Genomic DNA, 18,908 nt, shown 5'->3' with positions numbered 1-18,908 from the left:
AATCTTTCACTTGTTAGCAAAGCAAAGTTGCACTTTTCTCGTTGAGATTCCCCTAAGGAACAACTGTGCTTTGCATCCAGAAAGAGAGCTCCAGTCCTGGATTCTCTGATGCATGTGATTCACTAGCCAGAGCCATAAGAATACTGTGTCCTGATGCCTTCTGTCTGACAGGAATTGACCGTTTCACTTGTTAGCAAAGCAAAGTTGCACTTTGCTCGTTGCGCTTCCCCTAAGGAACAACAGTGCTTTGCACCGTGAAAGCAAGCTCCAGCCCTGGAGTTTTAGATGTATATGATTTACTTTCCAAAACCATAAGAAATATGTGCCCTGATGTCTCCTGTCTGTCAGAAATCAAGAGTTTCACGTGTTAGAAGAGCAAAGGTGCACTTTGCGATAGGAGCTTCCCGTAAGTAACAACTGTGTTTTCACCGAGAAAGAAAGCTCCAGACCTGCATTCTCGAATGCATATGATTCACTTATAAAAGCCATAAGAGATGTGTGTCCTGATGCCTTCTGTCTTGTAAGAATCAGCTATTTCTCTTGTTAGCAACGAAAAGTTGCACAGAAAATTGCACATTGAAAAGTTTGCGAGATGAGCTTCCCCTAAGGAAAAAGTTGTTTTTCACCGAGAAAGAAAGATCCAGTTCTGGATTCTCAGATGCATATGAGAATCTGTCTAAAGCCATAAGAAATATGTGTCCTGATGCCTTCTGTCTGACAGGAATCGACTGTTTCACTTGTTAGCAAAGCAAAGTTGCATTTTGATCGTTGAGCTTCCCCTAAGGAACAACAGTGCTTTTCACCGTGAAAGCAAGCTCCAGCCCTGGAGTTTTAGATGCATATGATTTACTTTTGAAAACCATAAGAAATATGTGCCCTGAAATATGTTTCCTTGGGCGCAAACATCAACGGCACGTGCCACTTTCTTGTCCGGGAAAGTGCCGTTTTTCAGTCCTGAATACCAGACTGATGAAGACCCCTCACAGGGAAGAGGCTCCCAGGACAGAAAGCGATTGTCCTTTTTTTAGGGGTAATGGGGCCCATCATTGGCACCTGAGAGCCCAAGGCTGCCACGTTTTCCCTGGGTGCAAAGCTTGACGGTGCATACCCTGTGCGGGTCCGGGAAAGGGCCGTTTTTCAGCCCAGAATTCCAGACGGAAGTCGATTCTTCTCTGGGAAAAAGTGTCAGCACAGAAAGCCATTGTGCCTTTTCTAGAGGTAATGGGGTCCCATCTTTAGCACCTGAGAGCCCAAGGCTGCCACCTTTTCCCTGAGCGCAAATGTCGACGGCGCGTGCCACTTGCAAGTCCGGGAATGTGCTGTTTCTCATCCCAGAATTCCAGGCCAGCGAAGATTTCTCCCTGGGAAAAGGTGCCAGGACAGAAAGCGATTGTGCCTTTTCTAGGGTTAATGGGGCCCCAAAATTGGCAGCTGAGAGCCCAGGGCTGCCATCTTTTCCCTGGGCGCAAAGCTCGAAGGTGCGTGCCACATGCGAGTAAGGGAAAGAGCCGTTTTCAGCCCAGAATTCCAGACGAAAGTCAATTCCTCCCTGGGAAAAGATGTCAGGACAGAAAGCCATTGTGCCTTTCTAGGGATAATGGGGCCCCATCTTTGGCACCTGAGAGCCCAAGGCTGCCACGTTTTGCCTGGGCGCAAAGCTCGATGGCGCGTTCCACTTGCGGGTCCGGGGAAGTGCCGTTTTTCAGCCCAGAATTCCAGACGGACGAAAATTCCTCCCAGGGAAAAGGTGCCAGGACAGAAAGCGATTGTGCCTTTTCTAGGGTTAATGGGGCCCCAAAATTGACACCTGGGAGCCCAAGGCTGCCACCTTTTCCCTGGGCGCAAAGCTCGACGGAGTGTTCCACGTGCGGGTCCAGGAAAGTGCCATTTTTCAGCCCAGAATTCCAGACCTATGAAGATTCCTCAGAGGGAAAAGGTACCAGGAGACAAAGCCATTGTGTATTTTGTAATGCTAATTGGGCCCCATCATTGGCAGCTGAGAGCCCAAGGCTGCCACCTTTTCCCTGGGTGCAAAGCTTGACGATGCATCTGATAAGAAATGTGTGTCCTTTTGCTTTCTATCTTGCAGGAATCAGCTGTTTCTCTTGTTAGCAACGAAAAGTTGCACTTTGCGAGTTGAGCTTCCCCTAAGGAACAAGGTTGTTTTTCACCGAGAAAGAAAGATCCAGTCCCGGATTCTCAGATGCATATTATTCACTTACCGAAGCCATAAGAAATATGTGTCCTGATGCCTTCTGTCTGACAGGAATCGACTCTTTCTCTTGTTAGCAACGAAAAGTTGCACTTTGTGAGATGAGCTTCCCCTAAGGAACAAGGTTGTTTTTAACCGAGAAAGAAAGATCCAGTCCTGGATTCTCAGATGCATATTATTCTCTTACCGAAGCCATAAGAAATGTGTGTCCTTTTGATTTCTATCTTGCAGGAATCAGATGTTTCTCTTGTTAGCAACGAAAAGTTGCACTTTGCGAGTTGAGCTTCCCCTAAGGAACAAAGTTGTTTTTCACCGAGACAGAAAGATCCAGGCCTGGATTCTCAGATGCATATTATTCACTTACCGAAGCCATAAGAAATGGGTGTCCTGATGCCTTCGGCCTGACAGGAATCGACTGTTTCTCTTGTTAGCAAAGCAAAGTTGCACTTTGCTCGTTGAGATTCCCCTAAGGAACAACTGTGCTTTGCATCCAGAAAGAGAGCTCCAGTCCTGGATACTCTGATGCATGTGATTCACTAGCCAGAGCCCTAAGAATACTGTGTCCTGATGCCTTCTCTCTGACAGGAATCGACCGTTTCACTTGTTAGCAAAGCAAAGTTGCACTTTGCTCGTTGAGCTTCCCCTAAGGAACAACAGTGTTTTGCACAGGGAAAGCAAGCTCCAGCCCTGGAGTTTTAGATGTATATGATTTACTTTCCAAAACCATAAGAAATATGTACCCTGATGTCTCCTGTCTGTCAGAAATCAAGAGTTTCACGTGTTAGAAGAGCAAAGGTGCACTTTGCCATACGAGCATCCCGTAAGTAACAAATGTGTTTTCACCAAGAAAGAAAGCTCGAGACCTGCATTCTCGAATGCATATGATTCATTTATCAAAGCCATAAGAAATGTGTGTCCTAATGCATTCTGTCTTGCAAGAATCAGCTTTTTCTCTTGATAGCTCGAAAAGTTGCACTTTGCGAGTTGAGCTTCCCCTAAGGAACAAGATTGTTTTTCACCGAGAAAGAAAGATCCAGTCCTGGATTCTCAGATGCATATTATTCACTTATCAAAGCCATAAGAAATGTGTGTCCTTTTGCTTTCTGTCTTGCAAGAATCAGATGTTTCTCTTGTTAGCAACGAAAAGTTGCACTTTGCGAGTTGAGCTTCCCCTAAGGAACAAAGTTGTTTTTCACCGAGACAGAAAGATCCAGGCCTGGATTCTCAGATGCATATTATTCACTTACCGAAGCCATAAGAAATGGGTGTCCTGATGCCTTCTGTCTGACAGGAATCGACTGTTTCTCTTGTTAGCAGAGCAAAGTTGCACTTTGCTCGTTGATATTCTCCTAAGGAACAACTGTGCTTTGCATCCAGAAAGAGAGCTCCAGTCCTGGATTCTCTGATGCATGTGATTCACTAGCCAGAGCCATAAGAATACTGTGTCCTGATGCCTTCTCTCTGACAGGAATCGACCGTTTCACTTGTTAGCAAAGCAAAGTTGCACTTTGCTCGTTGATCTTCCCCTAAGGAACAACAGTGCTTTTCACAGCGAAAGCAAGCTCCAGCCTTGGAGTTTTCTATGTATATGATTGACTATCCAAAAACCATAAGAAATATGTGCCCTGATGTCTCCTGTCTGTCAGAAATCAAGAGTTTCACGTGTTAGAAGAACAAAGGTGCACTTTGCGATAGGAGTTTCCCGTAAGTAACAACTGTGTTTTCACCAAGAAAGAAAGCTCCAGACCTGCATTCTCGAATGCAAATGATTCACTTATCAAAGCCATAAGAAATGTGTGTGCTTATGCTTGCTGTCTTGCAAGAATCAGCTGTTTCTCTTGTTAGCAACGAAAAGTTGCACTTTGCGAGTTGAGCCTCCCCTAAGGAAAAAAGTTGTTTTTCACCGAGAAAGAAAGATCCAGGCCTAGATTCTCAGATGCATATTATTCACTTACCAAAGCCATAAGAAATGTGTGTCCTGATGCCTTCTCTCTGACAGGAAATGACTGTTTCACTTGTTAGCAAAGCAAAGTTGCACTTTGCTCCTTGAGCTTCGCCTAATGAACAACAGTGTTTTGCACAGCGAAAGCAAGCTCCAGCCTTGGAGTTTTAGATGTATATGATTTACTTTCCAAAACCATAAGAAATATGTACCCTGATGTCTCCTGTCTGTCAGAAATCAAGAGTTTCACGTGTAAGAAGAGCAAAGGTGCACTTTGCGATACGAGCTTCCTGTAAGTAACAACTATGTTTTCACCAAGAAAGAAAGCTCGAGACCTGCATTCTCGAATGCATATGATTCACTTATCAAAGCCAAAAGAAATGTGTGTCCTTATGCTTTCTGTTTTGCAAGAATCAGATTTTACTCTTGTTAGGAAGGAAAAGTTGCACTTTGCGAGTTGAGCTTCCCCTAAGGAACAAGGTTGTTTTTCACCGAGAAAGAAAGATCCAATCCTGGATTCTCAGATGCATATTATTCACTTACCAAAGCCATAAGAAATGTGTGTCCTTATGGTTTCTCTCTTGCAAGAATCAGATGTTTCTCTTGTTAGGAAGGAAAAGTTGCACTTTGCGAGTTGAGCTTCCCCTAAGGTACAAAGTTCTTTTTCACCGAGAAAGAAAGATCCAGTCCCGGATTCTCAGATGCATATTATTCACTTACCGAAGCCATAAGAAACGTGTGTCCTTTTGCTTTCTATCTTGCAGGAATCAGCTGTTTCTCTTGTTAGCAACGAAAAGTTGCACTTTGCGAGTTGAGCTTCCCCTAAGGAACAAGGTTGTTTTTCACCGAGAAAGAAAGATCCAGTCCCGGATTCTCAGATGCATATTATTCACTTACCGAAGCCATAAGAAATATGTGTCCTGATGCCTTCTGTCTGACAGGAATCGACTCTTTCTCTTGTTAGCAACGAAAAGTTGCACTTTGTGAGATGAGCTTCCCCTAAGGAACAAGGTTGTTTTTAACCGAGAAAGAAAGCTCCAGACCTGCATTCTTGAATGCAAATGATTCACTTATCAAAGCCATAAGAAATGTGTGTGCTTATGCTTGCTGTCTTGCAAGAATCAGCTGTTTCTCTTGTTAGCAACGAAAAGTTGCACTTTGCAAGATGAGCTTCCCGTAAGGAACAACGTTGTTTTTCACCGAGAAAGAAAGATCCAGTCCTGGATTCTCAGATGCATATTATTCACTTACCGAAGCCATAAGAAATGTGTGTCCTGATGCCTTCTGTCTGGCAGGAATCGAATCTTTCACTTGTTAGCAAAGCAAAGTTGCACTTTTCTCGTTGAGATTCCCCTAAGGAACAACTGTGCTTTGCATCCAGAAAGAGAGCTCCAGTCCTGGATTCTCTGATGCATGTGATTCACTAGCCAGAGCCATAAGAATACTGTGTCCTGATGCCTTCTGTCTGACAGGAATTGACCGTTTCACTTGTTAGCAAAGCAAAGTTGCACTTTGCTCGTTGCGCTTCCCCTAAGGAACAACAGTGCTTTGCACCGTGAAAGCAAGCTCCAGCCCTGGAGTTTTAGATGTATATGATTTACTTTCCAAAACCATAAGAAATATGTGCCCTGATGTCTCCTGTCTGTCAGAAATCAAGAGTTTCACGTGTTAGAAGAGCAAAGGTGCACTTTGCGATAGGAGCTTCCCGTAAGTAACAACTGTGTTTTCACCGAGAAAGAAAGCTCCAGACCTGCATTCTCGAATGCATATGATTCACTTATAAAAGCCATAAGAGATGTGTGTCCTTATGCTTTCTGTCTTGCAAGAATCAGATGTTTCTCTGTTAGCAACGGAAAGTTGCACTTTGCGAGTTGAGCTTCCCCTAAGGAACAAAGTTGTTTTTCACCGAGACAGAAAGATCCAGGCCTGGATTCTCAGATGCATATTATTCACTTACAAAAGTCATAAGAAATGTGTGCCCTTATGCTTTCTGTCATGCAAGAATCAGCTGTTTCTCTTGTTAGCAACGAAAAGTTGCACTTTGCGAGATGAGCTTCCCCTAAGGAACAACGTTGTTTTTCACCGAGAAAGAAAGATCCAGTCCTGGATTCTCAGACGCATATTATTCACTTACCGAAGCCATAAGAAATATGTGTCCTTTTGCTTTCTGTCTGGCAGGAATCGACTGTTTCTCCTGTTAGCAACGAAAAGTTGCACTTTGCGAGATGAGCTTCCCCTAAGGAACAAGGTTGTTTTTCACCGAGAAAGAAAGATCCAGTCCTGGATTCTCAGATGCATATGGGAATCTTTCAAAACCCATAAGAAGTGTGTGTCCTGATACCTTCTTTCTGACGGGAATCGACTGTTTCACTTGATAGCAGAATAATGCTACTCTTTGCAAGCTGAACTTCTCCTAAAGAACAACTGTGCTTTGCATCCAGAAAGAGAGCTCCAGTCCTGGATTCTCTGATGCATGTGATGCACTAACCAGAGCCATAAGAATACTGTGTCCTGATGCCTTCTGTCTGACAGGAATCGACCGTTTCACTTGTTAGCAAAGCAAAGTTGCACTTTGCTCGTTGATTTTCCCCTAAAGAACAACAGTGCTTTTCACAGCGAAAGCAAGCTCCAGCCTTGGAGTTTTCTATGTATATGATTGACTATCCAAAAACCATAAGAAATATGTGCCCTGATGTCTCCTGTCTGTCAGAAATCAAGAGTTTCACGTGTTAGAAGAACAAAGGTGCACTTTGCGATAGGAGTTTCCCGTAAGTAACAACTGTGTTTTCACCAAGAAAGAAAGCTCCAGACCTGCATTCTCGAATGCATATGATTCACATATAAAAGTCATAAGAAATGTGTGTCCTTATGATTTCTGTCTTGCAAGAATCAGATGTTTCTCTGTTAGCAACGAAAAGTTGCACTTTGCGAGTTGAGCCTCCCCTAAGGAAAAAAGTTGTTTTTCACCGAGAAAGAAAGATCCAGGCCTAGATTCTCAGATGCATATTATTCACTTACCAAAGCCATAAGAAATGTGTGTCCTGATGCCTTCTCTCTGACAGGAAATGACTGTTTCACTTGTTAGCAAAGCAAAGTTGCACTTTGCTCCTTGAGCTTCGCCTAATGAACAACAGTGTTTTGCACAGCGAAAGCAAGCTCCAGCCTTGGAGTTTTAGATGTATATGATTTACTTTCAAAACCATAAGAAATATGTACCCTGATGTCTCCTGTCTGTCAGAAATCAAGAGTTTCACGTGTAAGAAGAGCAAAGGTGCACTTTGCGATACGAGCTTCCTGTAAGTAACAACTATGTTTTCACCAAGAAAGAAAGCTCGAGACCTGCATTCTCGAATGCATATGATTCACTTATCAAAGCCAAAAGAAATGTGTGTCCTTATGCTTTCTGTTTTGCAAGAATCAGATTTTACTCTTGTTAGGAAGGAAAAGTTGCACTTTGCGAGTTGAGCTTCCCCTAAGGAACAAGGTTGTTTTTCACCGAGAAAGAAAGATCCAATCCTGGATTCTCAGATGCATATTATTCACTTACCAAAGCCATAAGAAATGTGTGTCCTTATGGTTTCTCTCTTGCAAGAATCAGATGTTTCTCTTGTTAGGAAGGAAAAGTTGCACTTTGCGAGTTGAGCTTCCCCTAAGGTACAAAGTTCTTTTTCACCGAGAAAGAAAGATCCAGTCCCGGATTCTCAGATGCATATTATTCACTTACCGAAGCCATAAGAAATGTGTGTCCTTTTGCTTTCTATCTTGCAGGAATCAGCTGTTTCTCTTGTTAGCAACGAAAAGTTGCACTTTGCGAGTTGAGCTTCCCCTAAGGAACAAGGTTGTTTTTCACCGAGACAGAAAGATCCAGTCCCGGATTCTCAGATGCATATTTTGCACTTACCGAAGCCATAAGAAATGTGTGTCCTTATGCCTTCTGTCTGACAGGAATCGACTCTTTCTCTTGTTAGCAACGAAAAGTTGCACTTTGTGAGATGAGCTTCCCCTAAGGAACAAGGTTGTTTTTAACCGAGAAAGAAAGCTCCAGACCTGCATTCTCGAATGCAAATGATTCACTTATCAAAGCCATAAGAAATGTGTGTGCTTATGCTTGCTGTCTTGCAAGAATCAGCTGTTTCTCTTGTTAGCAACGAAAAGTTGCACTTTGCAAGATGAGCTTCCCGTAAGGAACAACGTTGTTTTTCACCGAGAAAGAAAGATCCAGTCCTGGATTCTCAGATGCATATTATTCACTTACCGAAGCCATAAGAAATGTGTGTCCTGATGCCTTCTGTCTGGCAGGAATCGAATCTTTCACTTGTTAGCAAAGCAAAGTTGCACTTTTCTCGTTGAGATTCCCCTAAGGAACAACTGTGCTTTGCATCCAGAAAGAGAGCTCCAGTCCTGGATTCTCTGATGCATGTGATTCACTAGCCAGAGCCATAAGAATACTGTGTCCTGATGCCTTCTGTCTGACAGGAATTGACCGTTTCACTTGTTAGCAAAGCAAAGTTGCACTTTGCTCGTTGCGCTTCCCCTAAGGAACAACAGTGCTTTGCACCGTGAAAGCAAGCTCCAGCCCTGGAGTTTTAGATGTATATGATTTACTTTCCAAAACCATAAGAAATATGTGCCCTGATGTCTCCTGTCTGTCAGAAATCAAGAGTTTCACGTGTTAGAAGAGCAAAGGTGCACTTTGCGATAGGAGCTTCCCGTAAGTAACAACTGTGTTTTCACCGAGAAAGAAAGCTCCAGACCTGCATTCTCGAATGCATATGATTCACTTATAAAAGCCATAAGAGATGTGTGTCCTGATGCCTTCTGTCTTGTAAGAATCAGCTATTTCTCTTGTTAGCAACGAAAAGTTGCACAGAAAATTGCACATTGAAAAGTTTGCGAGATGAGCTTCCCCTAAGGAAAAAGTTCTTTTTCACCGAGAAAGAAAGATCCAGTTCTGGATTCTCAGATGCATATGAGAATCTGTCTAAAGCCATAAGAAATATGTGTCCTGATGCCTTCTGTCTGACAGGAATCGACTGTTTCACTTGTTAGCAAAGCAAAGTTGCATTTTGATCGTTGAGCTTCCCCTAAGGAACAACAGTGCTTTTCACCGTGAAAGCAAGCTCCAGCCCTGGAGTTTTAGATGCATATGATTTACTTTTGAAAACCATAAGAAATATGTGCCCTGAAATATGTTTCCTTGGGCGCAAACATCAACGGCACGTGCCACTTTCTTGTCCGGGAAAGTGCCGTTTTTCAGTCCTGAATACCAGACTGATGAAGACCCCTCACAGGGAAGAGGCTCCCAGGACAGAAAGCGATTGTCCTTTTTTTAGGGGTAATGGGGCCCATCATTGGCACCTGAGAGCCCAAGGCTGCCACGTTTTCCCTGGGTGCAAAGCTTGACGGTGCATACCCTGTGCGGGTCCGGGAAAGGGCCGTTTTTCAGCCCAGAATTCCAGACGGAAGTCGATTCTTCTCTGGGAAAAAGTGTCAGCACAGAAAGCCATTGTGCCTTTTCTAGAGGTAATGGGGTCCCATCTTTAGCACCTGAGAGCCCAAGGCTGCCACCTTTTCCCTGAGCGCAAATGTCGACGGCGCGTGCCACTTGCAAGTCCGGGAATGTGCTGTTTCTCATCCCAGAATTCCAGGCCAGCGAAGATTTCTCCCTGGGAAAAGGTGCCAGGACAGAAAGCGATTGTGCCTTTTCTAGGGTTAATGGGGCCCCAAAATTGGCAGCTGAGAGCCCAGGGCTGCCATCTTTTCCCTGGGCGCAAAGCTCGAAGGTGCGTGCCACATGCGAGTAAGGGAAAGAGCCGTTTTCAGCCCAGAATTCCAGACGAAAGTCAATTCCTCCCTGGGAAAAGATGTCAGGACAGAAAGCCATTGTGCCTTTCTAGGGATAATGGGGCCCCATCTTTGGCACCTGAGAGCCCAAGGCTGCCACGTTTTGCCTGGGCGCAAAGCTCGATGGCGCGTTCCACTTGCGGGTCCGGGGAAGTGCCGTTTTTCAGCCCAGAATTCCAGACGGACGAAAATTCCTCCCAGGGAAAAGGTGCCAGGACAGAAAGCGATTGTGCCTTTTCTAGGGTTAATGGGGCCCCAAAATTGACACCTGGGAGCCCAAGGCTGCCACCTTTTCCCTGGGCGCAAAGCTCGACGGAGTGTTCCACGTGCGGGTCCAGGAAAGTGCCATTTTTCAGCCCAGAATTCCAGACCTATGAAGATTCCTCAGAGGGAAAAGGTACCAGGAGACAAAGCCATTGTGTATTTTGTAATGCTAATTGGGCCCCATCATTGGCAGCTGAGAGCCCAAGGCTGCCACCTTTTCCCTGGGTGCAAAGCTTGACGATGCATCTGATAAGAAATGTGTGTCCTTTTGCTTTCTATCTTGCAGGAATCAGCTGTTTCTCTTGTTAGCAACGAAAAGTTGCACTTTGCGAGTTGAGCTTCCCCTAAGGAACAAGGTTGTTTTTCACCGAGAAAGAAAGATCCAGTCCCGGATTCTCAGATGCATATTATTCACTTACCGAAGCCATAAGAAATATGTGTCCTGATGCCTTCTGTCTGACAGGAATCGACTCTTTCTCTTGTTAGCAACGAAAAGTTGCACTTTGTGAGATGAGCTTCCCCTAAGGAACAAGGTTGTTTTTAACCGAGAAAGAAAGATCCAGTCCTGGATTCTCAGATGCATATTATTCTCTTACCGAAGCCATAAGAAATGTGTGTCCTTTTGCTTTCTATCTTGCAGGAATCAGATGTTTCTCTTGTTAGCAACGAAAAGTTGCACTTTGCGAGTTGAGCTTCCCCTAAGGAACAAAGTTGTTTTTCACCGAGACAGAAAGATCCAGGCCTGGATTCTCAGATGCATATTATTCACTTACCGAAGCCATAAGAAATGGGTGTCCTGATGCCTTCGGCCTGACAGGAATCGACTGTTTCTCTTGTTAGCAAAGCAAAGTTGCACTTTGCTCGTTGAGATTCCCCTAAGGAACAACTGTGCTTTGCATCCAGAAAGAGAGCTCCAGTCCTGGATACTCTGATGCATGTGATTCACTAGCCAGAGCCCTAAGAATACTGTGTCCTGATGCCTTCTCTCTGACAGGAATCGACCGTTTCACTTGTTAGCAAAGCAAAGTTGCACTTTGCTCGTTGAGCTTCCCCTAAGGAACAACAGTGTTTTGCACAGGGAAAGCAAGCTCCAGCCCTGGAGTTTTAGATGTATATGATTTACTTTCCAAAACCATAAGAAATATGTACCCTGATGTCTCCTGTCTGTCAGAAATCAAGAGTTTCACGTGTTAGAAGAGCAAAGGTGCACTTTGCCATACGAGCATCCCGTAAGTAACAAATGTGTTTTCACCAAGAAAGAAAGCTCGAGACCTGCATTCTCGAATGCATATGATTCATTTATCAAAGCCATAAGAAATGTGTGTCCTAATGCATTCTGTCTTGCAAGAATCAGCTTTTTCTCTTGATAGCTCGAAAAGTTGCACTTTGCGAGTTGAGCTTCCCCTAAGGAACAAGATTGTTTTTCACCGAGAAAGAAAGATCCAGTCCTGGATTCTCAGATGCATATTATTCACTTATCAAAGCCATAAGAAATGTGTGTCCTTTTGCTTTCTGTCTTGCAAGAATCAGATGTTTCTCTTGTTAGCAACGAAAAGTTGCACTTTGCGAGTTGAGCTTCCCCTAAGGAACAAAGTTGTTTTTCACCGAGACAGAAAGATCCAGGCCTGGATTCTCAGATGCATATTATTCACTTACCGAAGCCATAAGAAATGGGTGTCCTGATGCCTTCTGTCTGACAGGAATCGACTGTTTCTCTTGTTAGCAGAGCAAAGTTGCACTTTGCTCGTTGATATTCTCCTAAGGAACAACTGTGCTTTGCATCCAGAAAGAGAGCTCCAGTCCTGGATTCTCTGATGCATGTGATTCACTAGCCAGAGCCATAAGAATACTGTGTCCTGATGCCTTCTCTCTGACAGGAATCGACCGTTTCACTTGTTAGCAAAGCAAAGTTGCACTTTGCTCGTTGATCTTCCCCTAAAGAACAACAGTGCTTTTCACAGCGAAAGCAAGCTCCAGCCTTGGAGTTTTCTATGTATATGATTGACTATCCAAAAACCATAAGAAATATGTGCCCTGATGTCTCCTGTCTGTCAGAAATCAAGAGTTTCACGTGTTAGAAGAACAAAGGTGCACTTTGCGATAGGAGTTTCCCGTAAGTAACAACTGTGTTTTCACCAAGAAAGAAAGCTCCAGACCTGCATTCTCGAATGCAAATGATTCACTTATCAAAGCCATAAGAAATGTGTGTGCTTATGCTTGCTGTCTTGCAAGAATCAGCTGTTTCTCTTGTTAGCAACGAAAAGTTGCACTTTGCGAGTTGAGCCTCCCCTAAGGAAAAAAGTTGTTTTTCACCGAGAAAGAAAGATCCAGGCCTAGATTCTCAGATGCATATTATTCACTTACCAAAGCCATAAGAAATGTGTGTCCTGATGCCTTCTCTCTGACAGGAAATGACTGTTTCACTTGTTAGCAAAGCAAAGTTGCACTTTGCTCCTTGAGCTTCGCCTAATGAACAACAGTGTTTTGCACAGCGAAAGCAAGCTCCAGCCTTGGAGTTTTAGATGTATATGATTTACTTTCCAAAACCATAAGAAATATGTACCCTGATGTCTCCTGTCTGTCAGAAATCAAGAGTTTCACGTGTAAGAAGAGCAAAGGTGCACTTTGCGATACGAGCTTCCTGTAAGTAACAACTATGTTTTCACCAAGAAAGAAAGCTCGAGACCTGCATTCTCGAATGCATATGATTCACTTATCAAAGCCAAAAGAAATGTGTGTCCTTATGCTTTCTGTTTTGCAAGAATCAGATTTTACTCTTGTTAGGAAGGAAAAGTTGCACTTTGCGAGTTGAGCTTCCCCTAAGGAACAAGGTTGTTTTTCACCGAGAAAGAAAGATCCAATCCTGGATTCTCAGATGCATATTATTCACTTACCAAAGCCATAAGAAATGTGTGTCCTTATGGTTTCTCTCTTGCAAGAATCAGATGTTTCTCTTGTTAGGAAGGAAAAGTTGCACTTTGCGAGTTGAGCTTCCCCTAAGGTACAAAGTTCTTTTTCACCGAGAAAGAAAGATCCAGTCCCGGATTCTCAGATGCATATTATTCACTTACCGAAGCCATAAGAAACGTGTGTCCTTTTGCTTTCTATCTTGCAGGAATCAGCTGTTTCTCTTGTTAGCAACGAAAAGTTGCACTTTGCGAGTTGAGCTTCCCCTAAGGAACAAGGTTGTTTTTCACCGAGAAAGAAAGATCCAGTCCCGGATTCTCAGATGCATATTATTCACTTACCGAAGCCATAAGAAATATGTGTCCTGATGCCTTCTGTCTGACAGGAATCGACTCTTTCTCTTGTTAGCAACGAAAAGTTGCACTTTGTGAGATGAGCTTCCCCTAAGGAACAAGGTTGTTTTTAACCGAGAAAGAAAGCTCCAGACCTGCATTCTCGAATGCAAATGATTCACTTATCAAAGCCATAAGAAATGTGTGTGCTTATGCTTGCTGTCTTGCAAGAATCAGCTGTTTCTCTTGTTAGCAACGAAAAGTTGCACTTTGCAAGATGAGCTTCCCGTAAGGAACAACGTTGTTTTTCACCGAGAAAGAAAGATCCAGTCCTGGATTCTCAGATGCATATTATTCACTTACCGAAGCCATAAGAAATGTGTGTCCTGATGCCTTCTGTCTGGCAGGAATCGAATCTTTCACTTGTTAGCAAAGCAAAGTTGCACTTTTCTCGTTGAGATTCCCCTAAGGAACAACTGTGCTTTGCATCCAGAAAGAGAGCTCCAGTCCTGGATTCTCTGATGCATGTGATTCACTAGCCAGAGCCATAAGAATACTGTGTCCTGATGCCTTCTCTCTGACAGGAATTGACCGTTTCACTTGTTAGCAAAGCAAAGTTGCACTTTGCTCGTTGCGCTTCCCCTAAGGAACAACAGTGCTTTGCACCGTGAAAGCAAGCTCCAGCCCTGGAGTTTTAGATGTATATGATTTACTTTCCAAAACCATAAGAAATATGTGCCCTGATGTCTCCTGTCTGTCAGAAATCAAGAGTTTCACGTGTTAGAAGAGCAAAGGTGCACTTTGCGATAGGAGCTTCCCGTAAGTAACAACTGTGTTTTCACCGAGAAAGAAAGCTCCAGACCTGCATTCTCGAATGCATATGATTCACTTATAAAAGCCATAAGAGATGTGTGTCCTTATGCTTTCTGTCTTGCAAGAATCAGATGTTTCTCTGTTAGCAACGGAAAGTTGCACTTTGCGAGTTGAGCTTCCCCTAAGGAACAAAGTTGTTTTTCACCGAGACAGAAAGATCCAGGCCTGGATTCTCAGATGCATATTATTCACTTACAAAAGTCATAAGAAATGTGTGCCCTTATGCTTTCTGTCATGCAAGAATCAGCTGTTTCTCTTGTTAGCAACGAAAAGTTGCACTTTGCGAGATGAGCTTCCCCTAAGGAACAACGTTGTTTTTCACCGAGAAAGAAAGATCCAGTCCTGGATTCTCAGACGCATATTATTCACTTACCGAAGCCATAAGAAATATGTGTCCTTTTGCTTTCTGTCTGGCAGGAATCGACTGTTTCTCCTGTTAGCAACGAAAAGTTGCACTTTGCGAGATGAGCTTCCCCTAAGGAACAAGGTTGTTTTTCACCGAGAAAGAAAGATCCAGTCCTGGATTCTCAGATGCATATGGGAATCTTTCAAAACCCATAAGAAGTGTGTGTCCTGATACCTTCTTTCTGACGGGAATCGACTGTTTCACTTGATAGCAGAATAATGCTACTCTTTGCAAGCTGAACTTCTCCTAAAGAACAACTGTGCTTTGCATCCAGAAAGAGAGCTCCAGTCCTGGATTCTCTGATGCATGTGATGCACTAACCAGAGCCATAAGAATACTGTGTCCTGATGCCTTCTGTCTGACAGGAATCGACCGTTTCACTTGTTAGCAAAGCAAAGTTGCACTTTGCTCGTTTATTTTCCCCTAAAGAACAACAGTGCTTTTCACAGCGAAAGCAAGCTCCAGCCTTGGAGTTTTCTATGTATATGATTGACTATCCAAAAACCATAAGAAATATGTGCCCTGATGTCTCCTGTCTGTCAGAAATCAAGAGTTTCACGTGTTAGAAGAACAAAGGTGCACTTTGCGATAGGAGTTTCCCGTAAGTAACAACTGTGTTTTCACCAAGAAAGAAAGCTCCAGACCTGCATTCTCGAATGCATATGATTCACATATAAAAGTCATAAGAAATGTGTGTCCTTATGATTTCTGTCTTGCAAGAATCAGATGTTTCTCTGTTAGCAACGAAAAGTTGCACTTTGCGAGTTGAGCCTCCCCTAAGGAAAAAAGTTGTTTTTCACCGAGAAAGAAAGATCCAGGCCTAGATTCTCAGATGCATATTATTCACTTACCAAAGCCATAAGAAATGTGTGTCCTGATGCCTTCTCTCTGACAGGAAATGACTGTTTCACTTGTTAGCAAAGCAAAGTTGCACTTTGCTCCTTGAGCTTCGCCTAATGAACAACAGTGTTTTGCACAGCGAAAGCAAGCTCCAGCCTTGGAGTTTTAGATGTATATGATTTACTTTCAAAACCATAAGAAATATGTACCCTGATGTCTCCTGTCTGTCAGAAATCAAGAGTTTCACGTGTAAGAAGAGCAAAGGTGCACTTTGCGATACGAGCTTCCTGTAAGTAACAACTATGTTTTCACCAAGAAAGAAAGCTCGAGACCTGCATTCTCGAATGCATATGATTCACTTATCAAAGCCAAAAGAAATGTGTGTCCTTATGCTTTCTGTTTTGCAAGAATCAGATTTTACTCTTGTTAGGAAGGAAAAGTTGCACTTTGCGAGTTGAGCTTCCCCTAAGGAACAAGGTTGTTTTTCACCGAGAAAGAAAGATCCAATCCTGGATTCTCAGATGCATATTATTCACTTACCAAAGCCATAAGAAATGTGTGTCCTTATGGTTTCTCTCTTGCAAGAATCAGATGTTTCTCTTGTTAGGAAGGAAAAGTTGCACTTTGCGAGTTGAGCTTCCCCTAAGGTACAAAGTTCTTTTTCACCGAGAAAGAAAGATCCAGTCCCGGATTCTCAGATGCATATTATTCACTTACCGAAGCCATAAGAAATGTGTGTCCTTTTGCTTTCTATCTTGCAGGAATCAGCTGTTTCTCTTGTTAGCAACGAAAAGTTGCACTTTGCGAGTTGAGCTTCCCCTAAGGAACAAGGTTGTTTTTCACCGAGAAAGAAAGATCCAGTCCCGGATTCTCAGATGCATATTATTCACTTACCGAAGCCATAAGAAATATGTGTCCTGATGCCTTCTGTCTGACAGGAATCGACTCTTTCTCTTGTTAGCAACGAAAAGTTGCACTTTGTGAGATGAGCTTCCCCTAAGGAACAAGGTTGTTTTTAACCGAGAAAGAAAGCTCCAGACCTGCATTCTCGAATGCAAATGATTCACTTACAAAGCCATAAGAAATGTGTGTGCTTATGCTTGCTGTCTTGCAAGAATCAGCTGTTTCTCTTGTTAGCAACGAAAAGTTGCACTTTGCAAGATGAGCTTCCCGTAAGGAACAACGTTGTTTTTCACCGAGAAAGAAAGATCCAGTCCTGGATTCTCAGATGCATATTATTCACTTACCGAAGCCATAAGAAATGTGTGTCCTGATGCCTTCTGTCTGGCAGGAATCGAATCTTTCACTTGTTAGCAAAGCAAAGTTGCACTTTTCTCGTTGAGATTCCCCTAAGGAACAACTGTGCTTTGTATCCAGAAAGAGAGCTCCAGTCCTGGATTCTCTGATGCATGTGATTCACTAGCCAGAGCCATAAGAATACTGTGTCCTGATGCCTTCTCTCTGACAGGAATTGACCGTTTCACTTGTTAGCAAAGCAAAGTTGCACTTTGCTCGTTGCGCTTCCCCTAAGGAACAACAGTGCTTTGCACCCTGAAAGCAAGCTCCAGCCCTGGAGTTTTAGATGTATATGATTTACTTTCCAAAACCATAAGAAATATGTGCCCTGATGTCTCCTGTCTGTCAGAAATCAAGAGTTTCACGTGTTAGAAGAGCAAAGGTGCACTTTGCGATAGGAGCTTCCCGTAAGTAACAACTGTGTTTTCACCGAGAAAGAAAGCTCCAGACCTGCATTCTCGAATGCATATGATTCACTTATCAAAGCCATAAGAGATGTGTGTCCTTATGCCTTCTGTCTTGTAAGAATCAGCTATTTCTCTTGTTAGCAACGAAAAGTTGCACAGAAAATTGCACATTGAAAAGTTTGCGAGATGAGCTTCCCCTAAGGAAAAAGTTCTTTTTCACCGAGAAAGAAAGATCCAGTTCTGGATTCTCAGATGCATATGAGAATCTGTCTAAAGCCATAAGAAATATGTGTCCTGATGCCTTCTGTCTGACAGGAATCGACTGTTTCACTTGTTAGCAAAGCAAAGTTGCATTTTGATCGTTGAGCTTCCCCTAAGGAACAACAGTGCTTTTCACCGTGAAAGCAAGCTCCAGCCCTGGAGTTTTAGATGCATATGATTTACTTTTGAAAACCATAAGAAATATGTGCCCTGAAATATGTTTCCTTGGGCGCAAACATCAACGGCACGTACCACTTTCTTGTCCGGGAAAGTGCCGTTTTTCAGTCCTGAATACCAGACTGATGAAGACCCCTCACAGGGAAGAGGCTCCCAGGACAGAAAGCGATTGTTCTTTTTTTAGGGGTAATGGGGCCCATCATTGGCACCTGAGAGCCCAAGGCTGCCACGTTTTCCCTGGGTGCAAAGCTTGACGGTGCATACCCTGTGCGGGTCCGGGAAAGGGCCGTTTTTCAGCCCAGAATTCCAGACGGAAGTCGATTCTTCTCTGGGAAAAAGTGTCAGCACAGAAAGCCATTGTGCCTTTTCTAGAGGTAATGGGGTCCCATCTTTAGCACCTGAGAGCCCAAGGCTGCCACCTTTTCCCTGAGCGCAAATGTCGACGGCGCGTGCCACTTGCAAGTCCGGGAATGTGCTGTTTCTCATCCCAGAATTCCAGGCCAGCGAAGATTTCTCCCTGGGAAAAGGTGCCAGGACAGAAAGCGATTGTGCCTTTTCTAGGGTTAATGGGGCCCCAAAATTGGCAGCTGAGAGCCCAGGGCTGCCATCTTTTCCCTGGGCGCAAAGCTCGAAGGTGCGTGCCACATGCGAGTAAGGGAAAGAGCCGTTTTCAGCCCAGAATTCCAGACGAAAGTCAATTCCTCCCTGGGAAAAGATGTCAGGACAGAAAGCCATTGTGCCTTTCTAGGGATAATGGGGCCCCATCTTTGGCACCTGAGAGCCCAAGGCTGCCACGTTTTGCCTGGGCGCAAAGCTCGATGGCGCGTTCCACTTGCGGGTCCGGGGAAGTGCCGTTTTTCAGCCCAAAATTCCAGACGGACGAAAATTCCTCCCAGGGAAAAGGTGCCAGGACAGAAAGCGATTGTGCCTTTTCTAGGGTTAATGGGGCCCCAAAATTGACACCTGGGAGCCCAAGGCTGCCACCTTTTCCCTGGGCGCAAAGCTCGACGGAGTGTTCCACGTGCGGGTCCAGGAAAGTGCCATTTTTCAGCCCAGAATTCCAGACCTATGAAGATTCCTCAGAGGGAAAAGGTACCAGGAGACAAAGCCATTGTGTATTTTGTAATGCTAATTGGGCCCCATCATT

Source organism: Pithys albifrons, chromosome 20 (assembly GCF_047495875.1).
Source record: "Pithys albifrons albifrons isolate INPA30051 chromosome 20, PitAlb_v1, whole genome shotgun sequence".
NCBI classification, from domain to species: Eukaryota; Metazoa; Chordata; class Aves; order Passeriformes; family Thamnophilidae; genus Pithys; species Pithys albifrons.
Note: the sequence above shows the minus strand (reverse complement) of the source record.